The 26,867-nt window shown below is 49.1% G+C and overlaps 2 long non-coding RNA genes across 2 annotated transcripts; both read left to right on the plus strand.

Moving 5' to 3' along the window:
- The first annotated feature begins 1,055 nt into the window (after window positions 1–1,055).
- LOC141728288 (uncharacterized) lies at window positions 1,056–17,101 on the plus strand. Its single transcript, XR_012579211.1, has 5 exons — window positions 1,056–1,201; window positions 1,425–1,504; window positions 1,581–1,635; window positions 15,628–15,814; window positions 15,997–17,101. It is a non-coding gene; the product is annotated as an uncharacterized LOC141728288 (long non-coding RNA).
- A 3,830-nt stretch (window positions 17,102–20,931) lies between these two features.
- Window positions 20,932–24,369, plus strand: LOC141728289 (uncharacterized). Its single transcript, XR_012579212.1, has 6 exons — window positions 20,932–21,940; window positions 22,035–22,075; window positions 22,180–22,223; window positions 22,325–22,369; window positions 22,451–22,491; window positions 22,573–24,369. It is a non-coding gene; the product is annotated as an uncharacterized LOC141728289 (long non-coding RNA).
- The last annotated feature ends 2,498 nt before the right edge of the window (window positions 24,370–26,867 follow it).

Here is a 26,867-nt window from a genome sequence, read left to right on the forward strand (position 1 = left end):
AGGCAGGGTGCTGGTTTGGGAATTACTGGGAGGGGTTTTTGAGTCCAATTTGGCGGTGGGGGGGTGTCCATGAAGTGGCCCCTTAGGCCCCATGAAAGCCTAGCCTCACTTTTGATCTCAGTGCTGAGGTGTTCAGGGCAGAGCAGTCCCGGTGTGTCTGGTGTCACTTGTCTGCTGTGCATTATGTGTTGTTTGTGTATCTCCTGTCTTTTACCTTAGCACATTGAGGGGCCTGTCAGAAACCTTGGCATCATTGTTAGCATCTGTGATCTCTGCATTCCTTGGCCTGGCACCCAGGCCATAGAACTTTTGACTCGGGAGCTCAGACAGGCATCAGACTCTCTTCTCTCTTTGGAAGCATCCAGTCAGATGTCTTGTCAGGTCTTGTTCTGAGCTGTACGGACAGCTGTGCCCCACCTGGATCCATTATGGTGGATTAGGACTTGAAAGAATGTGAGGGCAGGCAGAGGATTCTGACCATAGGATTCCTAGGCATCCATCTTTGAATGATTGATTCCAAGAACAGTAGTTAGCATCTTCTTCCTCCAGTGTTCTCTGAGCCTCATCAGCTCACCGTCAGTTTGAACTCAGTCATCTCCTTTTGCATGCTCTCAGTCCTTGCAGCCATTTTCCTTGCCAAGAGGTTTCTGTTCCTGTTGTGTCCCCGTTGTGTGTCCTGTCCTGTCTGTCCTGTGTCACGGGTGTCAGCACACATTTGTGCCGGAGCTGCTCTGCCCTGCCGCATAGCCTGGTGCGATAGGAGAGGGCCCGGGGACTTGGAATGTGTAATGTGGGGTGTAGTTGGACTCTAGATGGGATTTGTAGATGGACACAGGACATCTGGAGCTCTTAAGTTGTCCTGCAACAGTGTGACTCTTGTCCTAATGTTTTTTTCAGATTCAGATGAATTAAATCTGGGCCAGAGGGCCAGAGGGCCCCATCCCGTGTGAGAGGATTCCCCCGAGCAGGTGAGGCCCCATTTGTCTGTGGAGCAGAAGTGTACATGGTGACTCTGTTAGAGCTCTGTTCTTTGTCTTTCTTTTTAGGAAGTGAATCTGGATAGCAGCAGTCAAGGTGAGCCGTGGAGAGAAGTGGTTGTTATTGCTCAGCTCTCAAGGAGAAGAATTTTTTCAGCAGATTGATCATGTCACAAGAGGGATCTGCCCAGTGTCAAGGATGATGTTTGAGATTGAGGCTTCAGGTGAGTTGAGGATTGTGAGTGGGAGAGGGAGGGTGAGCAGGTATCCAGTTAGGAGTTCTTGGGAGGGGGTTTGCAGGCAGCAGGGTGAGAAAGGGTGTTTATTTGTTTATTTGAGGCCCCCCCCACAAGGCTTCTAGCAGAGGCATTCCCATGTCTTAGAGCACACAGAGTCATCCAGTGCACTCACAGGAATGCCATTTAACTTTGCCTTTCTCTAACCCAGGTGCCAGCCCTAATAAAGGCCACAGCCTTGGAATCAGGATGAAGCTGGAGCCTGAGGGAGCCAGGCACACTCAGGAGAGGGCAAGTAGCTGACTGGCTGGGATTTGGCCCACATAACTCTGGACTCATTCTTTGGTTTTGGTTTTCTTTATTGTAGCTGACCGAGAGGCTCACAGGCCATCACGAGGCTCTCTGAAGCAGACTCATTTCAGGTGCAACGTGGATTCCCATCACCGATCATCCAAAAGATAAGTTGGGAGCCACGGCCTGGAGATGGGGGTGTAGCAGATTGGGAGTTCTTGGGACAGATTTAAAAATTAGCGGAGGGAAAAGCAAACTTCTCCAAGGGCCTCTTAGGACAGCTAAAGGGAGAGGCTCTACTTTTGATGGCAGCTTTCAGGCGGGCAGTGCAGAACAGCTCTGGTTTGTGTCGTGGTTTCCGGTGTGCCGTGTTCCCTAGTGTGTCTTTGGGGTCCCTTTTGCCTTCTTCCCTCGAGGCCCTCACCACAAGCATGATGTGTGGTGTTTGATGTCCCCCTGTTTGTCACATTCTGTGTCACGGGTGTCTGCACACATATGGGTGCCGGAGCTGTTCTGCCCTGCCGCATGGCCAGCTGCAATGGGACAAGCCCTGGGGAGTGTAAATTTGTAATGGGGGCTGTACTTGGGCTCTAGATGCTATTCCTAGATGGACATGAGGTGTTTGCAGCTTGTGAGTTATCCTGGTGGTGTTTGACACATGTTCTAACTTTCTTTCAGGTGCAGATGCATTGCATCCATGGCAGAGGGTCAGGGTTAGCAGGTGCCGGGCCTTCCTAGGAGCACGGTGAGTAGCAGACTGGTGGGGTTTTGGCCGATGCGGTGCCAAGATCAGGCACTGATGTTTGGTTCTCTTTAATCTAGCTGTCTGCGAGACACCAGCCCGGTGACAGCAGGACCTTCCCAGCTGACGAGGTGGCCTTTCTTTGCACCTGGCACGGACCGGCATCGCCAGATGTCTGAGAGATAAGTTGAGGGCTATGACCCACAGAGGGGATGAAGGCAGGGTGCTGGTTTGGGAATTACTGGGAGGGGTTTTGGAGTCCAGTTTGGCGGTGGGGGGTGTCCATGAAGTGGCCCCTTAGGCCCCATGAAAGCAAAGTCTCACTTTTGATCACAGTGCTGAGGTGTTCAGGGCAGAGCAGTCCCGGTGTGTCTGGTGTCACTTGTCTGCTGTGCATTATGTGTTGTTTGTGTATCTCCTGTCTTTTACCTTAGCCTTTGAGGGGCCTGTCAGAAACCTTGGCATCATTGTTAGCATCTGTGATCTCTGCATTCCTTGGCCTGGCACCCAGGCCATAGAACTTTTGACTCGGGAGCTCAGACAGGCATCAGACTCTCTTCTCTCTTTGGAAGCATCCAGTCAGATGTCTTGTCAGGTCTTGTTCTGAGCTGTACGGACAGCTGTGCCCCACCTGGATCCATTATGGTGGATTAGGACTTGAAAGAATGTGAGGGCAGGCAGAGGATTCTGACCATAGGATTCCTAGGCATCCATCTTTGAATGATTGATTCCAAGAACAGTAGTTAGCATCTTCTTCCTCCAGTGTTCTCTGAGCCTCATCAGCTCACCGTCAGTTTGAACTCAGTCATCTCCTTTTGCATGCTCTCAGTCCTTGCAGCCATTTTCCTTGCCAAGAGGTTTCTGTTCCTGTTGTGTCCCCGTTGTGTGTCCTGTCCTGTCTGTCCTGTGTCACGGGTGTCAGCACACATTTGTGCCGGAGCTGCTCTGCCCTGCCGCATAGCCTGGTGCAATAGGAGAGGGCCCGGGGACTTGGAATGTGTAATGTGGGGTGTAGTTGGACTCTAGATGGGATTTGTAGATGGACACAGGACATCTGGAGCTCTTAAGTTGTCCTGCAACAGTGTGACTCTTGTCCTAACGTTTTTTTCAGATTCAGATGAATTAAATCTGGGCCAGAGGGCCCCATCCCGTGTGAGGGGATTCTCCCGAGCAGGTCAGTTACTGCTTTCCTCTGTGGAGGGAGTATAATTGATACCTGTTACAGCAGTGTTCTTTGTCTCTCTTTTTAAGCATTCAAGGGTGAGAGCTGCAGTCAAGGCCGAGTGGGCAAGGTGAGCATTGAGTAGCATAATGAAGCAGTTGTTATTGCTGCAGTCTCAGTTTCTGATGCTGTTCTAAGCATGTCTGCTTGTTTGTTTTTTTTTTTGTTTTAGGTGGCCCCTTTCAATCTATGTTGGCTGAGCATGCCTATGCCAGCTGGGTGCAAGCTTAAGGTACTGCTGTGGCATCCTTGTCAGGGTAGGGATGTTGTGTTTTCTCAGTATCTTAGCATGCTTTTCTGCTTTTTTTCTTTCCAGGTTGTCTCCCTGCCCTAGGCATGCCAAGGAACACAGGAGGGCAGGTGAGTTGGGGTTTAGGCAGGCCGACTCATAGGCGAGTGTTACGCAGCAGCATGCTAAGCGTGCGCCTTTTGTTTTTGCAGGTATCTTCTGCGCACCTTCCGGATTCAAATCGAGACTTGAGGTGAGCCGGGGCAGTGGTGTGCAGGACTCCCGGGGATTACCGGTTTTGAGGACAATAATCACTTTTTCTGTTTCGTCTTAGGTACTCTGAGGAGGCTCTTAGGCAAAGCTCGGAAACGGCAGTGCCGAAGCACACACCTTGAGAACGTCTTGACATCCATGTCCGACCGAGGATGGATTTTGTCCCCTCCCCCTGCAAAAGCTAAGTGTTGGGGCCCGTGGTCGGGAGAAGGGGAAAAACCTTTAGTATCACAGGGGGCAGTTTCATGTCAGCTAGCGGAGAGGTCCGTAGTGGGACGGGCCCTCTGGAAGTGAAGGGAGAGGCTTTCTCTTCAGTGTCATCAGAGCCTTTGCCAGGCAGGGCAGTTCCGACCCCTCTCCACAGCGTCACGAACTTTGCGTCGTCAGCCTTCCTCGACTCGGCATCGTCACGGATCTTTCCCCCGAGGAGCTCGCCTTCGGGTCTGCAGCTATAGCCACGATCACTCGGCCGTCCACTTCCTTCTCTAGGCTCGCTGAGCCTCTCGAGCATCTTCTCAACTGCTTTGGCACTGACTTCTTTTAATGAGTTACATTTCATTAACGCACGCTGTTGTCATAGGGCTTCCTTTCCTTTGGAGTCATCAGCCTCTGGTTCATCTTGCGCTAGCAATCTCATGTCCCTAAGTGGAAAGTTGCCACTTGTCTCTGTGTTACGTCATCCGTGTCTGTTACATCATCCGTGTCTGTGTTGCATAGCGTGTGTCTGTCGTCTTCCATGTCACAGGCCTTTGTTACATCTCGAGGCTTTGTTGGCAGTACTCCCTGCCATCTCACTCCTGTTCTACTCACGTTCCTTTCTGGATATTCCTTATTCCGGCATTTTTACCTTTTTACTCTTTGAGCCAGGAAGGATTACAGAAGATGTTATCCATGTTCCTTCTCACTACCAGCTTTGGTAGTGCCTTTTTTCCCATGCCATTGTCTTGGACTTCTAGAGCGAGCATCTTACTCCTTCCTCAGGTGACTGCAGTAGTTCTATTGGTTCCATCTTCTCACAGGAGATAGGTCTCAAGAATTAATCTTCCAGATTGTTATCCTAAGTCCTGCTTTCTGTTGTATGCCCCTATGTTGGCTTGTATTTTATGTACCAATATTGTGTGTACCTATGCTGGCTTATACTCCATGTACTTATATTGTATGTACCTGTGATGGCTTATGCTGTATGTAGTTGCATTGTATGTACCTATGCTGGCTTATACTGTATGTGGTTATACTGTATGTGAGTGTATCGCCTTATATTGTGTGTACTTACACTCTGTGTACACTTGCAATGTATGTGTCAGTTCATATTGTGTGTACTTACATTGTACCAATTATGATCGGAGCTGCCCTGCCCTGGCACGTAGTCACAGTTAGGTGGAAGAGTTATGAAAACTTTAGCGTTTATCTGTCTTTTGTGGGATTTTGGGTAGAAAATTTATAGGTCCAGAGTGGGGACAGGTCCTAGCTGTCAGATACCCGCTCATTGATGCCTTGCTGTTGTCTCACAGGTCCCCGAGGCTACCGATTTCCCTGGGATCTACCATTTGAAGTCAAGGAGCAGCAGCCAGAAGATGTGTCAAAGCATGTTCCTCAGAGTTGTCAGTAAGGGCTGCAGCGAGCGTGTAAGTCGGAAGAGCGTGCGAGTGTGTGTGGGAGCAAGCGAGTGTGTCTGTCTGCCTCCGCTCGTTCCTGCGTGTGTGAGCGCATGCTGACTGGCTTTCCCCTTGTGTGTATGACTTTTGGTTTTCAGGTTTTTCATCTCATTTTTAAATTTAGAATAAAAAATCCCCAGCTGGGGGTTTTTTTCCCCCCCGGCTGGGTTTTTTTTCCCTCGGTCCCAGTTGGTCCCCAAGGCGATGTTCATCGCCAAAGTTTGGGCGCGGACCTTCCAGGGCCCGGGGTTTTTGTCAGTCAGGAGGATTTTTTAGAGGCTTCTGGGAACCGCGTTCCCAAGGAGTGGTGTGAATTGTTGCAGAGGGTTAGCTGAGCGGTTGATGTGTGAATCAGTGTGGGTTTGTGTGTCAGCTGAAGGAAGTGTGTGTGTGTTGAAGGGCTCTAGGGTTGTAACCTTGTATGGCTTTTGGTTTTTCAGGTTTTTCAACTCATTTTTACATTTAGAATAAAAAATCCCCAGCCAGGGTTTTTTTTTTTTTTTTCCCCCCGGCTGGGTTTTTTTTCCCTCGGTCCCGGTCGGTCCGCGAGGCGACGTTCTTCGCCAAAGTTTGGGCGCGGACCCTCCAGGGACCGGGGTTTTTGTCAGGCAGGAGGATTTTTTGCAGGCTCCCGGGAACCGCGTTCCCAAGGACCACTGATTTCTGGGGTGTAATTTAGCAGTTGTGATGAGAGGGATGGTGAGGTTTTGTGCTATCTGAAGGGAGTGTGTGTGGCAGATGAATGTAGTTTTCTTGGTGCTTTTGTTGTTCTGGGTTTCCTGTAATCTTCAATTAAGCTTTTTCTATTTTCATTATATGGTGTATTGCGGTGTATTGCTGTGTATTTAAATTTGACTTCTAACAGTGTGTGTATGGCTTCTATCTGCATTTACATTTGTGTATACTGTTTCAATGTATTTTGCTGATGTATAAATAAAATCATTCATTCAATACGGTAAAATCCCCCTAATAAAGAGATCCCCTGCCCTTCCCTACCCCCACTGTGGCTCTTGTGTTTTTTTTGTGTGGTTTTGTATCTTCTTTCCACTGTATTTCTTCCTGTTGCTCCTCACTTTCCTTTTCTATTTCTAACCTAACTTCCATCTGTCTCTGTCCCTTTGTTTCTGTTTGTCACTCTTTCTGACACTGTGTCTGTGCTTCTGTAACTATGTTTCCATCCCCTTCCTTTTCTTATTTGGGCAATTTCATCTTTTATATGACTGTATTTATTTTGCTCTCTTTTGATTATACTTTGCACCTTATTTATTTTCCTTCATAACTTTCACCCTTGCTCTTGTTGCTTCTGTTTCTCTGTGTTCTCCTTTTCTTTGGTTCGTCCTTTTTGCTCTCAGTCTTTTCTTTTTTCACTCTGTCCTGAGTTTTCACTTTGGTGGGGATTAGAGTTAATTTCTTTTTCCTCTAACTCCCATCCTTCATTTTCTCAACCTCCTTTTCCTTTCTCTCTGTCTTGGTTTCTCTCTGTTTTCTTTTCTCTTTCTGTCTCTCGGTCTTCTTTTCTTCTATCTCTGTGTTCTTTTCTGTCTGTTTTGTTTCTCTTCTCTGTCTTCCTGTGTTTTTTTTTTTTTTCTATTTCTCTCCTTTTCACTCTTTTTCCTTCTCTCTCTCTCCCTTTCAGGCTTTACTTCTTTCTCTGTCTCTTCTCTCTGTTTCTTTCTCTTCTCTCTGTTTCTTTCTCTTATCTCGCTTTTCTCTTCTCTCACTTTTCTCTTCTCTCACTTTTCTCTTCTCTCTTTCTAACTTTGTTTTCCTTTCTAGCTTTAAATTAAAAAAGCAGCAGTAGAAAATTTCAGGCTCCCGGGAAGTAAAGGAAAAGAATTAAAAATACAAACCAAACCATTTACTCCCCGGGAGCCTGAAATTTTCTACTGCCGCACCAGACATATAGTTTTTATTCTTTTTACTACATACAGTATATAGGGACCCCGCCCCCTAATTAGCACCCCTACCCAGGTGCCAGCAATCAACCCTAACCCTAGTCCCCATCCCTAAACACCACCCCCCACATCTCCCCACCCCCAGGGGGTGGGGACTAGGGTTAGGGTTGATTGCTGGCTCCTGGGTAGGGGTGCTAATTAGGGGGCGGGGACTAGGGTTAGGGGGCGGGGACTAGGGTTAGGGTTGATTGCTGGCACCTGGGTAGGGGTGCTAATTAGAGGGCGGGTACTAGGGTTGGGGGGGGGGACTAGGGTTGATTGCTGGCACCTGGGTAGGGGTGCTAATTAGGGGAAAAAGCAAGGAAAAACCCCAAGATGGGCGAAAAAACTTGTCGTAAATACGGCCGTAAAGCGCGACAGTCGTAAATATGGCCGTAAAGCGCGACTGTCGTAAAAGGTGCCGTAAAGCGCGACTGTCGTAAAGACGGCCGTAAAGCGCGACTGTCGTAAAACTGCCGTAAAGCGCGACTGTCGTAAAAGGGGCCGTAAAGCGCGACTGTCGTAAAGACGGCCGTAAAGCGTGACTGTCGTAAAATCGGCCGTAAAGCGCGACTGTCGTAAAACTGCCGTAAAGCGCGACTGTCGTAAAAGGCGCCGTAAAGCGCGACTGTCGTAAATACGGCCGTAAAGCGCGACTGTCGTAACAGGCGCCGTAAAGCGCGACTGTCGTAAAAGGTGCCGTAAAGCGCGACTGTCGTAAAATCGGCCGTAAAGCGCGACTGTCGTAAAAGGGGTCGTAAAGCGCGACTGTCGTAAAAGGTGCCGTAAAGCGCGACTGTCGTAAAACTGCCGTAAAGCGCGACTGTCGTAAATGGGGCCGTAAAGCGCGACTGTCGTAAATGGTTCCGTAAAGCGCGACTGTCGTAAAATCGGCCGTAAAGCGCGACTGTCGTAAAAGGTGCCGTAAGGCGCGACTGTCGTAAAAACGGCCGTAAAGCGCGACTGTCGTAAAACGGCCATACAGCGCGACTGTCATAAAATCGGCCGTAAAGCGCGACTGTCGTAAAAGCGTCCGTAAAGCGCGACTGTCGTTAAATCGACCGTACAGCGCGACTGTCGTAAAATCGGCCGTAAAGCGCGACTGTCGCAAAATCGGCCGTAAAGCGCGACTGTCGTAAAAGGTGCCGTAAAGCGCGACTGTCGTAAAATCGGCCGTAAAGCGACACTGTCGTAAAAAGGTGCCGTAAAGCGCGACTGTCGTAAAACTGCCGTAATGCGCGACTGTCGTAAAATCGGCCGTAAAGCGCGACTGTCGTAAAAACGGCCGTAAAGCGCGACTGTCGTAAAACTGCCGTAAAGCGCGACTGTCGTAAAAGGTGCCGTAAAGCGCGACTGTCGTAAAACTGCCATAAGGCGCGACTGTCGTAAAACTGCCGTAAAGCGCGACTGTCGTAAAAACGGCCGTAAAGTGCGACTGTCGTAAAACGGCCGTAAAGCGCAACTGTCGTAAAACGGCCGTAAGGCACGACTGTCGTAAAACGGCCGTACAGCGCGACTGTCGTAAAAGGTGCCGTAAAGTGCGACTGTCGTAAAATCGGCCGTAAGGCGCGACTGTCGTAAAAGGTGCCGTAAAGCGCGACTGTCGTAAAAGATGCCATCTTGCCGGAAACCACGTGTCGGCATGGGCGCCGCCATCTTGCCCAAAACCACGTGATCGCCTGAGCGCCGCCATCTTGCCGGAAACCACGTGTCGGCATGGGCGCCGCCATCTTTCCAAAAACCACGTGTCGGCATGGGCGCCGCCATCTTGCCGGAATCCACGTGTCGGCATGGGCGCCGCCATCTTGGATTAGGGTTAGTTTTAATCGGTAATTTTGACAGTTAGGGTTAATTTTAAAGCTCTTTTAGGATTATTTAAGGATTTTTTTAAAGGTTCTTGGGGGATTTTTACGGGTGTTTTAGGGGTTTTTTAAAAGTAGGGCATTTGGAGTGTATTCGGAGGCTATTTTTAGGGTTCTGTGGGGTGTTTAAGATACATTTTCTCTCTCTCTTTCTAACTTTGTTTACCTTTCCAGCTTTAGTTTAAAAAAGCAGCAGTCGAAACTTTCAGGCTCCCTGGGACTAAAGGAAAAAAATAAAAAATTGAAAAATACAAAACAAACCCTTTACTCCCTGGGAGCCTGAAATTTTCTACTGCTGCACCGGACATATAGTTTTTATTCTTTTTACTATATACACTATAGAGGAACCCCACCCTCTCCTAATCAGGACCCCCAGCGGACACCAATCAAGCATAATCAGTCTCGCCTACCACTAGACACCACCCCTATACCCAGGCACCCACCCCGTCACCAAGCCCCGCCCCTAGGCCCCACCCCCCCAAACCGCAGCACTGCCCATAGCCAAGCCCGCACCGCCCCGGCCCTAGCCGCCCCCAGGCACCGCCCCCCGTCGGCCACCCTCGACACCACCCCTCCCCTAGGCGCCGCGACCCCCGGGCGCCGCCCCAACCCTACCCGAGCCCCCGCCCCCGGGCACCGCCCCCGGCACCGCCCCCCGCCCCCAGGCACCGCCCCCCGTCGCCGAACTTCCGCCCCCCGTCGCCGTGCCCCCGCCCCCGGGCACCGACCCTTCTTTGCCGGGCCGCGGCGGCCAGAGGCCGCCCCGACGTCTTAGATGCCCCTCTTCGCGACGCCGCCGGCCTCACGCGAACCGGAATATCATTCCGGCCCCCGGGGACCCGCGGAAAGCGCAAAAAACCCGGCAAAAATCGAGAAAAAAGATCCTGTCATGGGGGCCGCCATCTTGCCGGAAGTGACGTCTTCGGTTGGGCGCCGCCATCTTGCCGGAAACCACGTGTCGGCATGGGCGCCGCCATCTTGCCGGAAACCACGTGTCGGCATGGGCGCCGCCATCTTGCCGGAATCCACGTGTCGGCATGGGTGCAGCCATCTTGCCGGAAACCACGTGTCGGCACGGGCGTCGCCATCTTGCCGGAAACCACGTGTCGGCACGGGCGCCGCCATCTTGCCGGAATCCACGTGTCGGCACGGGCGCCGCCATCTTGCCGGAATCCACGTGTCGGCACGGGCGCCGCCATCTTGCCGAAAACCACGTGTCGTCATGGGCGCCGCCATCTTGCCGGAATCCACGTGTCGTCATGGGTGCCGCCATCTTGCCGGAAACCACGTGTCGTCATGGGCGCCGCCATCTTGGATTAGGGTTAGTTTTAATCAGTAATTTTAACAATTAGGGTTAATTTTAAAGCTCTTTTAGGATTATTTAAGGATTTTTTAAAGGTTCTTGGGGGATTTTTACGGGTGTTTTAGGGGCTTTTTAAAAGTAGGGCATTTTGAGTGTATTCGGAGGCTCTTTTTAGGGTTCTGTGGGGTGTTTAAGATACATTTTCTCTCTCTCTTTCTAACTTTTTTTTTGCTTTCTAGCTTTAGTTTAAAAAAGCAGCAGTAGAAAAGTTATTTACGGTTAGGTTTATTTGAGTTTTTATTAGGGTTCAATGGTGTGGGATGTTTGTTCTGTTAGTAATAGAAATAGGTTTTGTTTTGATGTGCTGCGATGGGATGAGCGTGTACTGCGTACCGGTGCTGACAAAGGTACAGTATTTTTATGGCTCTGATCTGTCGGGTTAATGAATTTATGTGGTCTAATATGTCGATGAAAATAAAAATAAATATACATTTAAAAATAAATATAAAATTATAGTGGTAAACAGAAATATAGAAATCAAATAGATAAATACATAAAACTATAATATATTGTATATTATTGTAACATAACATATAAATTATAGTCTATTATATATATAAACAAAGATATATAACTATAGAATGTAAATATAAAAACAGTAAAATATATTGGAGGTTTTTTTTGGTTTTTTTAGGTTATAGGCTGGGTTTTATAATAAATGTGGTGGTGGGCTTTGCTGCAGCTGGAATTTGTATCTATTTCAGGAAGCGTCATATAGTATATCCTGCAATTTAATAGATCCCCTGCTATGTTAGTTGTAGTGGAAGAAGCTGAATGAAACCAGGACACTGAACTTTGGTGCACCAAACCCCTGCCAATAACAGGTTTTCAAATAACAAACCCACAGTTTACAACAATGGTAAAATCCCAGCCTACAAAAATACCAAACTCCCAGCCAAAAAAAAATACTAAAAACTTGGCCTACAAAAATATCGAACAAACCAGCCTATAAAAAACTGCATTTCAAAATACCAGAACAACCTAGTTTCAAAATAATAGGAAACCCAATTTCAAGGTACACAGGAGCTGAGGGCTGCGGGGCAGAAGGACCGGTTGAGGGGTAAAGGGAGAGGCCTTGAGGGCTGGACAGTCCAGTGGAGATCAGGGGTACAGGATACAGCTGTACCACCCCCTCACCCCAGCCCTAACCTCAGCCTAACCAGCTCCCCTAAAAACAGCCTTTTCCCCCAACAGCAGCACAACACAGCAACCCTAACAGCGAGACCAGAGAGCAACCCTCACACACCAGGACAACGACAGAACCCTCAGAGAACAACAGACCCACTGCGGCTAGAGAGCAACAGGTAGAGTTTGGAGACTGAGCACGTCTTTTTGAGTTTTTTTCCCAGGACTTTTAAAGGTATTTAGGGAATTTTGGAAGGGACTTCTCTGGGACTTTTCAGGGTATTGTTGGGGCTTTTTCAAAGCCATTCTGTGATTCCCTAGAATATTTTGAAGATTATGGTCAGGGTCAGAGGAAACACCCTCTGAAAAGGCAGAGTTTTAGGACTGCAGTGGAATGCTTTAGAAAGGGGTCAGCGGTGGCACAGCAGGTCGGGTCCCACACTGCCAGTCCAAAGGTTGTAAGTTTTAGACCCAGCTAAGTTGTTGTGGTCAGGTTTAGATGCTCTCAGCTTTGGTCTGGGAGAATTTCTGCACAGAAAAACTCACCCCCTGAGTTTGCTGATGCCAGTTTGCAGGAGGTGCTTGGCACTGCCAGAGCAGCCCGAGTTCTCGGTGGGGGCAGCTTTGCTCCTGGAGAAATCCTGTGCTGGCCCTCTTCCCTGTAAAACCAAACTCACCCCTGCTGCGTGTCGACGTCCATCCGCAGGAGGCACGTGGCACTCCGAGGGCAGCAAGAGTTCTTGGTGTTGGCAGCTGCGGACTGCGAGAAATTGTTCTCTGCAGTTTTGGAGGCCGAATTGCAGTTTCTGCCATGGGCACACAGAGAGGAAAGGCTGTTAATTTCCTTAGAAAGGAAAGCCTGGCACCCCATGGTTTAAGGGGCAGACAAAGGGCTGTATAGGGGAAAGAGCTCCTCACAGGACCTTTCTTCACCTCAGCCCCCACTCCAAGGTCTAGCAGGCCCCCGTGTGACAAGCTGCTTTCAGAGGGTTGCCCGGGCACACCTGCACAGGGAGCTGCTAGGCCAGAGGGACTAACAGGGACGATCGGAGCATCCAGCACGGACTAGAAAACAGCCAGACCCACCTGGGCACTGAGCATCACTTTGAGAAAACGCCAAGGGAAGAGCCCTTTTGGCCAAGGGCCAGCAACTGAGCAGGCCAGGCAGCAAGTGGGGTTCCAGGAGAGGGCTTTCAACTTTCCCCTTTTAAGTGTCAGTCCCTCTCCAAAGCCCCCAGACCCTCCAGAGCACTCCCAGAAAGGAGAGAGGTTATTAGGAGAAAGAGAGTTTATAAAAAAGGGAAAAAGCTTCATTTTCCATTAGTTTTTGTGTTCAAACTGGTAGGGACTTGGATTCCCCTGCAATTTTAATGGTCTCAGTTGAAAGAATCCCTGCCTTTTCTATGCTGTTAGGGGTGTTAATTGACAGGGAGTCCTCATTCTCTATTATTTGGCAGTTTAAAAAGAAGGGGAAAATCTTGACAATGTTTCTTATGGGTTTGAATTAAGGGTAGCCACCCCTTTTTGTTGTCCTGAGGCCCAAACTGAGGGAGAAGGCCAGCTATCCCTCCATCCTAAGGGTTTGAACTGAGGGAAAAATCCTTCTTTTTTCATCACTGGAGAGATTTAAAGTGTGGAAAGCCCCTCTTTTCCCAATATTTAAGGAGAGCAAATTAAAGGGCAGAAACTATTTATTTACCATTGTATTAGCTTCAGTAGAGGTAACTGCCCCATTTCCTCTTTTTAAGGAGTTCACTGGAAGGAAGCTCTGCCTTTTTCAGCATCTTAAGGGTTTAAAACTACATTTCAGGGCACTTCTTTCTATGCTGTAGGACCAAGTATCTCAGAGAAGGATGAGCCTCACATGCCCTTACACTGCCTGGGAGGCTTTTATTTTTCTTATTTTTCCTTATAATGTAGATAGCCTAAATTAGAGGTCCCAAGGAGACTTAGACTATTCATACCATTAGTATTCTTTTCCACCCAGCTTAGTCACATGGGAAATACTACTTAGTAGCCACTAAGGAATAATTACGTAAGTTAACAGCAAATTACCCAATCTATCTAGTTATGCTGCCTAAACAGAAAGTTTTATTTCTTACCAGTTTGCTGCCCTTTTGCTCAAAGCAGTTTCTACAAAAAAGAAAGCGCTGTTATTTTTCTGAAGAACTTTCTTCTATAACAAGCACTTTACTCCCCTTGAATTTGAGTCAGAGAGGCCAAACAGCTGCAGCTGCTCTGAGGGCTTTTATACTCGGTGGGATTTGCCCCCTCCCTTTTCATGGGTGCCATGGGAACGAGAGGCGGGCACCATCGGGGGTATATTAACCCCAGCCTTGGCTGTGGGGCTTCATTCCCTCTCTGGGATGTGCTGGGGTAAGAGCTCTCCTCTCATTTCAGTGAAGAGGCTCTTTCAGCTCATCTCAACTTCTTTCCAGCAGGTGTTTCTGGGCATCTAAAGCATAGAGGCTTTGAAGATTCTGTGAAGTAAACAGCATGGAATACAGGGAGTATTTAGACTCATGATTTTGGCTTTTGTGTTTAGGGGTGGTAAAGTGCATTTGTAATTTCTGGTTTTGTTTTGTATTTTTTTTTAGGAGGAGCGCAGCATCCAGAGGTTCCTGGTTGTGTCAAGTACAACACTTTTTTCAGCAGATTCATCATGTCACAAGAGGGATCCGCCCAGTGTCAAGAATGATGTCTGAGATTGAGGCATCAGGTGAGTTGAGGATTGTGATTAGGAGAGGGAATGTGAGCAGGCATACAGTTAGGAATTATTGTGGGTGGGGGGAGGTTTGAAGGTAGCAGGGTGAAAAAGGATGCTTATTTGAGGACCCCCCCCCAAGGCTTCTCAGAAACCTAGCAGAGGCACTCCCATGTCTTACAGTACACAGAGTCATCCCATGCACTCATAAGAATGCTATCCAACTTTGCCTTTCTCTAACCCAGGTGCCACTGCTAATAAAGGCCACCGCCTTGGAATCAGGGTGAAGCTGGAGCCTAAAGCAGCCAGGCACACTCAGGAGAGGGCAAGTAGCTGACTTGCTGGGATTTGGCCTGCATAACTCTGGACTCATACTTTGGTTTTGGTTTTCTTTATTGTAGCTAACCAAGAAGCTAACAGGCCGTCACAAGGCGTTCCAAGGCAGACTCATTTCAGGTGCAACATGGATCCACATCACCCATCATCCAGAAAATAAATTGGGGGCCAGGGCTTGGAGATGGGATGATGGGAGAGTAGCAGGTTGGGAGATCTTGGGGCAGATGTAAAAATTAGCAGAGGCTAATTTTGCTGTCCTAAGAGGCCCCCCTTCCCAAGGGCCTCTTAGGACAGCAAAAGGGAGAGGCTCTACTTTTGATGGCAGCTTTCAGGCAGGCAGTGCAGAACAGTTCTGGTCTATGTTGTGTTGTCCAGTGTGCTGTGTTACCTAGTGTGTCTTTGGGGTCCCTTTTACCTTCTCTCCTCAAGGCCCTCACCACAAGCATGATGTGTCATGTTTAATGTCCCCCTGTTTGTCGTGTTCTGTGTCACGGGTGTCTGCACATTTGTGCCGGAGCTGTCCTGCCCTGCCGCATAGCCAGCTGCAATAGGACAAGTCCTGGGGCCTTGCAGTTTGTGGGGTGTCACTGGACTCTAGATGATATTTCTAGATAGACACAAGATGTTTGGAGCTGTGAAGTCATCCTGCAGCCCTTTTACTTTTGTCCTAACTTTCAGATGAAGAGGATAAAATCCATGGCAAAATCCATCCATCCACCCATGCCGGGTGAGGAGGTTCCCCAGAGCAGGTCAGTCACTGTTTGTCTCTGCAGGGGGAGTTTAAAGTGTGACTCTGTTACAGCACTGTTCTTTTTCTTTTTAGGAAGTAAAGCTGGATATCAGCAGTCAAGGTGAGATGGGCAAGGTGAGCATTGAGTAACTTACAGAGGCAGTTGTTATTGCTCAAGTCTCTCTGCTGCAACTCTATGCATGTGTTCCTATTTCTGCACCAGGCATTCTTAGGACAATGGTGAATAGCAGAATTGTTGGGTTTTGGCTAGCGTGCTGCTGAGGTCATGCATTGATATTTGGTTTTCTTTAATGTAGCTGGCTAAGAAACACCAGGAGATTGTTGAACAGCAGTGCCAGCAGGACCTTCCCAGATGTAGAGGCCACCATCTTTTGTACATGACATGGGCCTGCATCCTGAGATGTCTGAGAGATAAGTAGAGGGCTAAGTCCCACAGAGGGGTGAGAGCGGGGTGCTGGTTTGGGAATTACTGGGAGGGGTTTCTGAGTCTACTTTGGAGGTGGGGGGTGTTCATGAAGTGGCCCCTTAGGCCCCATAAAAGCAAAGTCTCACTTTTGATCACAGTGCTGAGGTGTGCAGCAGGGCAGAGCAGTCCCGGTGTGTCTTGTGTCACTTGTCTGCTGTGCATTATGTGTTGTTTGTGTATCTCATGTCTTTTACCTTAGCCTTTGAGGGGTCTTTCAGAAACCCTGGCATTATTGTTAGCATCTGTGATCTCTGCATTCCTTGGCCTGGCACCCAGGCCATAGATGCGATTCTGATACCTGTCTGAGCTCCTGAGTCAAAAGTTCTCTCTTTAGAAGCATCCTGTCAGATGTCTTTTCAGGTCTTGTTCTGAGCTGTACGGACAGCTATGCCTCACCTGGATCCATTATGGTGGATTAGGAGTTCTACTAGTATGAGGTTAGCTAGAGGATTCTGACTGTAGGATTCCTGGGCATTCATCTTTGCTGTTCTTGGAATAAATCATCCAATTTAGCATCTTCTTCCTCCAGGGCTCTCTGAGCCTCATTAGCTCACCATCAGTCTCACCTTGGTCATCACCTTTTGACTTCTCTCTGTCCTTGTAGCCGTTTTCCTTGCCTAGAGGTTTCTGTTTGTGTTGTGTCCCCATTGTCTGTCCCGTCCTGTCCTGTGTCACGGGTGTCTGCACACATTTGTGCCGGAGCTGCTCTGGCCTGCTGCATAGCCTGGTGCAATAGCAGAAGTCCCGGGGACTTGTAATTTGTAATGTGGGGTGTAGTTGGACTCTAGATGGGATTTGTAGATGGACACAGGACATCTGGAGCTCTTCAGTTATCGTGCAACAGTGTGACTCTTGTCCTAACTTTTTTTCAGATTCAGATGGATTAAATCTGTGCCAGAGGGCCCCATCCTGGGTGAGGGGATTCCCCCGAGCAGGTGAGGCCCCATTTGTCTCCGCAGCAGAAGCGTATATGGTGACCCTGTTAGAGCTCTGTTCTTTGTATTTCTTTTTAGGAAGTCAATCTGGATACCAGCAGTCAAGGTGAGCAGTGCAGAGAAGTAGTTGTTATTGCTCAGCTCTCAAGAACAGCAATTATTTCAGCAGATTCATCATGTCACAAGAGGGATCTGCCCACTGTCAGGGATGATGTTTGAGATTGAGGCTTCAGGTGAGTTGAGGATTGTGAGTGGAAGAGGGAGGGTGAGCAGGTATCCAGTTAGGAGTTATGTGGGGGGGGGGGGGTTGCAGGCAGCAGGGTGAGAAAGGGTGTTTATTTGAGGACCCCCCCCACACACACAAGGCTTCTCAGAAACCTAGCTGAGGCACTCCCATGTCTTACAGTACACAGAGTCATCCCATGCACTCAGAGGAATGCCATTTAACTTTGCCTTTCTCTAACCCAGGTGCCGCTGCTAATAAAGGCCGCAGCCTTGGAATCAGGATGAAGCTGGAGACTGAAGGAGCCAGGCACACTCAGGAGAGGGCAAGTAGCTGACTTGCTGGGATATGGCCCACATAACTCTGAATTCATACTCTGGTTTTGGTTTTCTTTGTTGTAGGTGACTGAGAGGCTATCAGGCCATCACAGGGCCCTCCGAGGCAGACTCATTTCAGGTGCAACATGGATTCACATCACCCATCATCCAGAAGATAAGTTGGGGGCCACGGCCTGGAGATGGGAGAGTGGTGGGTTGTGAGATCTTGGGGCAGATGTAAAAATTAGCAGAGGGAAAAGCAATCTTCCCCAAGGGCCTCTTAGGACAGCAAAAGGGAGAGGCTCTACTTTTGATGGCAGCTTTCAGGCGGGCAGTGCAGAACAGCTCTGGTCTGTGTCACGTTGTCCGGTGTGTCGTGTTACCTAGTGTGTCTTTGGGGTCCTTTTTGCCTTTGTCACGTTCTGTGTCATGGGTGTCTGCTCATATTTGTGCCGGAGCTGCTCTGCCCTGCTGCATAGCCTGTTGCAATAGGACAAGCCTGGGGAGTTGAAATTTGTAATGTGGGTGTACATTGGCTCTAGATGCTATTCCAAGATTGACATAAGGTGTTTGCATGTTGTGAGTTATCCTGGTGGTGTTTGACACATGTTCTAACTTTCTTTCAGGTGCAGATGCATTGCATCCATGGCAGAGGGTCAGGGTTAGGAGGTGCCAGGCCTTCTTAGGAGCACAGTGAGTAGCAGACTGGTGGGGTTTTGGGCGATGTGGTGCCAAGATCAGGCACTGATGTCTGGTTTTCTTTTATACAGCTGTCTGAGAGGCACCAGCGCGGTGACAGCAGGACCTTCCCAGCTGACGAGGTGGCTTTTCTTTGCACCTGATATGGAGCAGCACCTCCTGTTATCTGAAAAACAAGTAGAGGGCTAAGACACACAGAAGGGATGAAAGCAGGGTGCTGGTTTGGGAATTACTGGGAGGGGTTTTTGAGCTTTGAAGGTGGGGTGTGTTCATGAAGTGGCCCCTTAGGCCCCATAAAAGCAAAGTCTTATTTTTGATGGCAGTGCTGAGGTGTGCGGCAGGGCAGAGCAGTCCCAGTGTGTCTCGTGTCCCTTGTCTATTGTGCATTGTGTTGTTTGTGTATGTCATGTCTTCTACCTTAGGCCTTTGAGGAGCCTGTCAGAAACCCTGGCACCATTCTTAGCATCTGTGATCTCTGCATTCCTTGGCCTGGCACCAAGGGCACATATGTGATTCTGATACCTGTCTGAGCTCCCGAGTCAAAAGTTCTCTCTTTAGAAGCATCCTGTCAGATGTCTTTTCAGGTCTTGTTCTGAGCTGTACGGACAGCTATGTCCCACCTGGATCCATTGTGGTGGATTAGGACTTGTAGTAATATGAGGTTAGGTACAGGCTTCTGACTGTAGGATTCCTGGGCATTCATCTTTTCTGTTTTTGGTATAAATCATTCAGTGTAGCATCTTCTTCCTCCAGGGTTCTCTGAGCCTCATCAGCTCACCATCGGTCTCGCCTCGGTCATCTCCTTTTGCATTCTCTCTGTCCTCGCAGCCATTTTCCTTGCCTAGAGGTTTCTCTCCGTGTCTTGTGCCCTTTGTTTGTCATGTCCTGTCTGTCCTGTGTCACGGGTGTCTGCGCACATTTGTGCCGGAGCTGCTCTGCCCTGCTGCATAGCCTGCTGCAATAGGAGAAGTCCCGGGGACTTGGAATTTGTAGTGTGGGGTGTAGTTGGATTCTAGATGGGATTTATTAGATGGACACAAGATGTCTGGAGTTCTTCAGTTATCCTGCAACTGTTTGAATCTTGTCCTAACTTTTTTTTTCAGATTCAGATGGATTAACCCTGTGCCAGAGGGCCCCATCCCAGGTGAGGGGATTCCCCCGAGCAGGTGAGGCCCCATTTGTCTCTGCAACAGAAGTGTGTATGGTGACTCTGTTAGAGCTCTGTTCTTTGTATTTCTTTTTAGGAAGTCAATCTGGATAGCAGCAGTCAAGGTGAGCAGTGCAGAGAAGTAGTTGTTATTGCTCAGCTCTCAAGAAAAGCAATTATTTCAGCAGATTCATCATGTCACAAGAGGGATCTGCCCACTGTCAGGGATGATGTTTGAGATTGAGGCTTCAGGTGAGTTGAGGATTGTGAGTGGAAGAGGGAGGGTGAGCAGGTATCCAGTTAGGAGTTATGTGGGGGGGGGTTTGCAGGCAGCAGGGTGAGAAAGGGTGTTTATTTGAGGACCCCCCCCACACAAGGCTTCTCAGAAGCCTCGCAGAGGCACTCCCATGTCTTGCAGCACACAGAGTCATCCCCTGCACTCAGAGGAATGCCATTTAACTTTGCCTTTCTCTAACCCAGGTGCCACTGCTAATAAAGGCCGCAGCCTTGGAATCAGGATGAAGCTGGAGACTGAAGGAGCCAGGCACACTCAGGAGAGGGCAAGTAGCTGACTTGCTGGGATATGGCCCACATAACTCTGAATTCATACTCTGGTTTTGATTTTCTTTGTTGTAGGTGACTGAGAGGCTATCAGGCCATCACAGGGCCCTCCGAGGCAGACTCATTTCAGGTGCAACATGGATTCACATCACCCATCATCCAGAAGATAAGTTGGGGGCCACGGCCTGGAGATGGGATGATGGGAGAGTGGTGGGTTGGGAGATCTTGGGGCAGATGTAAAAATTAGCAGAGGGAAAAGCAATCTTCCCCAAGGGCCTCTTAGGACAGCAAAAGGGAGAGGCTCTACTTTTGATGGCAGCTTTCAGGCGGGCAGTGCAGAACAGCTCTGGACTGTGTCACGTTGTCCGGTGTGTCGTGTTACCTAGTGTGTCTTTGGGGTCCCTTTTACCTTTTCCCCTCAATGTTCTCACCACAAGCATGATGTGTCTTGTTTAATGTTTCCCTGTTTGTCACGTTCTGTGTCAGGGGTGTCTGCTCATATTTGTGCCGGAGCTGCTCTGCCCTGCTGCATAGCCTGCTGCGATAGGACAAGCCTGGGGAGTTGAAATCTGTAATTTGGGTGTACATTGGCTCTAGATGCTATTCCAAGATTGACATAAGGTGTTTGCATGTTGTGAGTTATCCTGGTGGTGTTTGACATATGTTCTAACTTTCTTTCAGGTGCAGATGCATTGCATCCATGGCAGAGGGTCAGGGTTAGGAGATGCCGGGCCTTCTTAGGAGCACAGTGAGTAGCAGACTGGTGGGGTTTTGGGCGATGTGGTGCCAAGATCAGGCACTGATGTCTGGTTTTCTTTTATACAGCTGTCTGAGAGACACCAGCGCGGTGCCAGCCGGACCTTCCCAGCTGACGAGGTGGCTTTTCTTTGCACCTGATACGGAGCATCACCCCCTGATATCTGAGAGATAAGTAGACGGCTAAGACCCACAGAGGGGCTGAAAGCAGGGTTCTGGTTTGGTAATTACTGGGAGAGGTTTTTGAATCTGCTTTGGAGGAGGGGGGGTGTCCATGAAGTGGCCCCTTAGGCCCCATAAAAGCAAAGTCTCACTTTTGATCACAGTGCTGAGGTGCTCAGGGCAGAGCAGTCCCGGTGTGTCTCGTGTCACTTGTGTATTGTGCATTATGTGTGTTTGGCTATGTCCTGTCCTTTAGCTTAGGCCTTTGAGGGGCCTGTCAGAACCCCGGCATCATTCTTAGCATCTGTGATTTCTGCATTCCTTGGCCTGGCACCCAGGCCATAGAACTTTTGACTCGGGAGCTCAGACAGGCATCAGAATTGCATCTCTTTTTAGAAGCAGCTAGTCAGATGTCTTTTCAGGTCTTGGTCTCAGCTGTACGGACAACTGCAACCCTGCAAGGTTCCATTATGGCTGATTAGGACTTGTAAGAATGTGAGCACAGGTAGAGCATTGTGACTGTAGGGCTCCTGGGCATTCATCTTTGCAGTTCTTGGACTGAATCATTCAGTTTAGCATCTTCTTTTTCCAGGGCTGTCTGAGCCTCATCAGCTCACCATCAGTCTCACCTTAGTCATCTCATTTTGCATCCTCTCAGTCCTTGCAGTCATTTTCCTTGCCTAGAGGTTTCTGTCTGTGTCGTGTCCCTATTGTTTGTCACGTCCTGTCGTGTCAGGGGTGTCTGCACACATTTGTGTCGGAGCTGCTCTGCCCTGCCACATAGCCTGCTGCAATAGGAGAAGTCCCAGGGACTTGGAATTTGTAGTATGCGGTGTAGTTGGACTCTAGATGGGATTTGTAGATGGACACAAGATGTCTGGAGCTCTTAAGCTATTCTGCAGCCTTTTGACTTTTGTCCTAACTTTCTTTCAGATGCAGAAGGATAAAATCCAGGGCAGAGCCCCCCATCCCAGGTGAGGGGATTCCCCCAAGCAGGTCAGTTACTGTTTTCCTCGGTGCAGGAAGCCTATATGATGGCTGTTACAGCTCTGTTGCCTTTCTTTTTAGGAAGTCAAGGCAGAGAGCGGCAGTCCAGGCCAGCGGGCAAGGTGAGCATTGAGTAGTATACAGAAGCAGTTTTATTGCTGAGGTCTCAGTTTCTGGTGCAGCTCTAACTATCTCCTCTTGTTTTTTTTTTTTTTTTTTATTGTAGGTGGTCCACTTGTGATCTATCCTGGCCGAGCATGCCCATGCCAGGTGGGTGCAAGCTTATTGTATCGGTGTGGCATACTTGTCATGGTAGGGAGGTTGTGTTTTCACAGTATCTCAGCATGCTTTTCTGCTTTGTTTCTTTGCAGGTGCTGTCGCTGTCCTAGGCATGACCAAGGAACAGAGGAGGGCAGGTTAGTCGGTGTTTAGGCAGGCTGACTCATAGGCGAGCATTATGCAGCAGCATGCTAAGCATGTACATTTTCTTTTTGCAGGTGTCTTCTGGGCAGCCTCTGGAGTCAAATCAAGATTTGAGGTGAGCTGGGACAGTGGTGCGGAGGACTCCCGGGGATTACCGTTTTTGAGGGCAATAGTCGCGTTTTCTGTTGCGCCTTAGGTACCCCGAGGAGGCCGTTAGCCAAAGCTTGGAAGCGGCAGCACCGAAGCGCACGCATCGAGAACATCTCAACATCCACGTCCGACCGAGGATGGATTTTGTCCGCTCGTCTTCCAAAAGCTAAGTGTTGGGGCCAGCGGTCGGGAGAAGGGGAAAAGCCTTTACTATCACAGGAGGCAGTTTCATGTCAGCTTAGCGGAGAGGTCCGTAGTGGGACGGGCTCCCTGGAAGTAAAGGGAGAGGGTTTCTCCTCAGCCTCACCAGAGCCTTTGCCGGGCAGGGCAGTTCCGACCCATCTCCACAGCGTCACGAACTTTGCGTTGTCAGCCTTCCTCGACTCGGCATCGTCATGGATCTTCCCCCGAGGAGCTCACCTTCGGGTCCGGAGCTATAGCCACGATCACCCGGCCGTCCGCTTCCTTCTCGAGGCTCGCCGAGCCTCTCGAGCATCTTCTTAACTGCTTTGGCACTAACTTCTTTTAACGAGTTACATTTCATTAACACACGCTATTGTCATAGAGCTTCCTTTCCTTTGGCATCATCAGCCTCTGGCTCATCTTGCGCTAGCAGTCTCAGGTCCCTAAGGGGAAAGTTGCCACTTGTCTCTGTGTTACGTCATCTGTGTCTATGTTATGTCATCCGTGTCTGTTATGTAGCGTGTGTCCGTTGTCTTCCACGTCATAGGCCTTTATTACATCTCGATGCTTTATCGGCACTATTCTGTGCCATGTCGGCCCTATTCTACTCACGTTCCTTTCCGGATATTCCTTATTCCGGCATCTTTACATTTTTACTCTTTGAGCCAGGAAGGATTACAGAAGATGTTCTCATCCATCTTCCTTCTCACTACCAGCTTTGGTAGTGCCTTTTTTCCCATGCCATTCTCTTGGACTTTTAGAGGGAGCATCCTAATCCCTCCTCAGGTGACTGCAGTAGTTCTATAGGTTCCATCTTCTCAAAGGGTATAGGGCTCACGAATTAATCTTCCAGAGAGTTACCTTAAGTCCTGGTTTATATTGTATGTACCTATGTTGGCTTGTATTTTATGTACCTATATTGTGTATACCTATGCTGGCTTATACTCTATGTACTTGTACTGTATGTACCTATGTTGGCCTTTACTGTATGTACTTATATTGCATGTACCTCTGATGACTTATATTGTATGTACCTGTGTGGGCTTATACTGTATGTACTTACACTGTATGTGAGTGTATTGGCGTATATTGTCTGCACTTACACTGTATGTAAGCGTGTCACCTTATATTGTGTGTACTTACACTCTATGTACACTTGCACTGTATGCGTCAGCTTATAATGTGTGTACTTACATTGTACCAATTATGATTGGAACTGCCCTGCCCTGGCCCGTAGTCACAGTTAGGTGGAAGAGTTATGAAAACTGTACCGTTCATCTGTGTTTTGTGGGATTTTGGGTAGAAAATTTATTGGGCCAGTGCGGGGACAAGTCCTAGCTGTCAGATAGACACTCGTTGACCCCTTCCTGTCGTCTCACAGGTCCCCGAGGCTACCGATTTCCCCGGAATCTACCATTTGACGTCAAGGAGCGGCAGCCAGAAGATGCATTGAAGCACGTTCTTCAGCGTCTCGGGTAAGGGCCGCAGCGAGCGTGTAAGTCAGAAGAGCGTGTGAGCGTGCGTGAGAGCATGTGAATGTGTCTGTCTGAGTCCGCTCGTCTCTGCGTGTGTGAGCGCACGCTGACTGGTTTTACCCTTGTGTGTATGACTTTTGCTTTTCAGGTTTTTCAACTCATTTTTAAATTTAGAATAAAAAATCCCCAGCCGGGGTTTTTTTTTTTTTTTTTCCCCGGCTGGGTTTTTTTTCCTCGGTCCCGGTCGGTCTGCGAGGTGACGTTCATCGCCAAAGTTTGGGCGCGGACCATCCAGGGACGGGGGTTTTCGTCAGGCAGGAGGATTTTTTGGAGGCTCCCGGGAACCACGTTCCCGAGGACCAATGATTGCTGGGGTGTAATTTAGCAGTTGTGATGAGAGGGATGGTGAGTTTGTGTGTAATCGGAAGGGAGAGGTTATGGTAGATGAGTGGTGGTTTCTGTGTGCTTTTGTTGTTTTGGGTTTCTTGTAACAATAACTCAGCATGTAATGAAAATAGAAAAAGGTTATCACTTTGTGTTGATATGTGTATTGCTCTGTACTGCTCTGTATTGCTCCATATGTAAGTTTGACTTTTACCAGTGTGTCTATGGATTGTATATGCACTTGCGTTTGTATACACTGTTTCTATGTATTTTGCTGATGTCTAAATAAAAACATGCATTTAATAAAGTTGAATCACCCCTAATCAAGATACCCCCTGCCCTTCCCTACCCCCACCACGGCTCCTGTCTTTTTTTGGTGCGGTTTGGTAATTTCTTTCCTCTGTATTTCTTCCTTTTGCTCCTCACTTTCCTTTTCTATTTCTAACTTAACTTCCATGTGTCTCTAACCCTTTGTTTCTGTTTCTCACTCTTTGTGATGCTGTGTCTCTGCTTCTGTAACTCTGTTTCCATCTGCTTCCTTTTATTTGTCCATTTCACTATTTCTGTCTAACTGTATGTATTTTTCTCTCTTGTCTATACTTTGCACCTTTATTTCTTTTTCTTTGTAACTTTCACCCTCGCTCTTCTTGCTTCTGTTTCTCTGTGTTCTCCTTTTCCTTGGTTTGTCTTTTTTGCTCTCAATCTTTTCATTTTTCACTCTGCCCTGAATTTTCTAATCCTAACCACTTTCTTTTCCCTCCAAGTCCTGTCTTTCCTTTTTCCCACCCTCCTTTTCTTTTCTCTCGGTCTTGGTTTCTCTCTCTGTTTTCTTTTCTCTTTCTGTCTCTCTGTCTTTTCTTCTCTATCTCCCTCTCTTCTTTTTCTCTCTGTTTTTTTCTCTGTCTTCTTTTCTCTCTGTTTCCCTCTGTCTTTTTTTTCCCTGTCTCTTCCTCTTCTTTTCACTCTTTTTCCTTCTCTCTATTTTTTCAGCCTTTACTTCTCTCTCTCTTTTCTCTCTCTCTTTTCTCTCTCTCTTTTCTCTCTCTCTTTTCTCTCTCTCCTCTCTCTCCTCTTCACTCTCCTCTTCTCTCTCTAACTTTGTTTTCCTTTCTAGCTTTAGTTTAAAAAAGCAGCAGTAGAAACTTTCAGGCTTCCGGGGAGTAAAGGAAAAAAATAAAAAATTTAAAAATACAAAACAAACCCTTTACTCCCCGGGAGCCTGAAAGTTTCTACTGCTGCACCGGACATATAGTTTTTATTCTTTTTACTATATACAGTATATAGGGATCCCACCCCTCCTAATCAGTACCCCCACCTGACGCCAATCAAGCCTAATCAGTCTCATCTACCACTAGACACCACCCCTATACCCAAGCCCCGCCCCTAGCAAGCCCGCGCCGCCCCGGCCCTAGCCACCCGCAGGCACCCCCTGCCCCCGGGCGCCGGCACGCCCCTACCCGAGCCCCCACCCCCAGACACCGCCCCCCCTACACGGGCGCCGCCGCGCCCCGAGCACCGCCCCCCGTGGCCGGGCACCGCCCCGCCCCCGAACACCACCCCCGGTACCCAAGAGCCCCGCCCCCGGGCACCGCCCCCCTTGGCCGGGCCACCGGCCCCGGGCGCCGCCCCGCCCACGGGCACCACCTCCCCTACCCGAGCCCCCGCCCCCGGGCACCGCCCCTCCGTCGCCGGGCCGCCGAGGCCAGGGGCCGCCCGCACGGCTCAGAAGCCCCTCCCCGCGACGCCGCCGGCCACACGGGAACCGGAATAACACTCCGGCCACGGGGGACCCGAGGAAAGCGCAAAAAACCCGGCAAAAATAGAGAAAAAACAATACAGTCATGGCGGCCGCCATGTTGCCGGAAGTGACGTATTTCGGATGGCGCCGCCATCTTGTCCCAGTACCACGTGCACGCCTGGGCGCCGCCATCTTGCCGGAAACCACGTGTCTTCATGGGCGCCACCATCTTGCCGAAAACCACGTGTCGGCATGGGCGCCGCCATCTTGCCTAAAACAACGTGTCGGCATGGGCGCCGCCATCTTGCCGGAAACCACGTGTCTTCATGGGCGCCGCCATCTTGCCGGAAACCACGTGTTTTCATGGGCGCCGCCATCTTGCCGGAAAACACACCTGGGCGCCTCCATTTCGCCGGAAACCACGTGACATTATGGGCGCAGCCATTTTGCTCCAAGTCACATGACCATCGCCATCTTAGAAAACAATCACGTGACGACGTGCGGGCCGCCATATTGGATTAGGGTGAGTTTTAATCGGTAATTTTAACAATTAGGGCTAAT

This window comes from Zonotrichia albicollis, chromosome 2, assembly GCF_047830755.1.
Source record: "Zonotrichia albicollis isolate bZonAlb1 chromosome 2, bZonAlb1.hap1, whole genome shotgun sequence".
Lineage (NCBI taxonomy): Eukaryota > Metazoa > Chordata > Aves > Passeriformes > Passerellidae > Zonotrichia > Zonotrichia albicollis.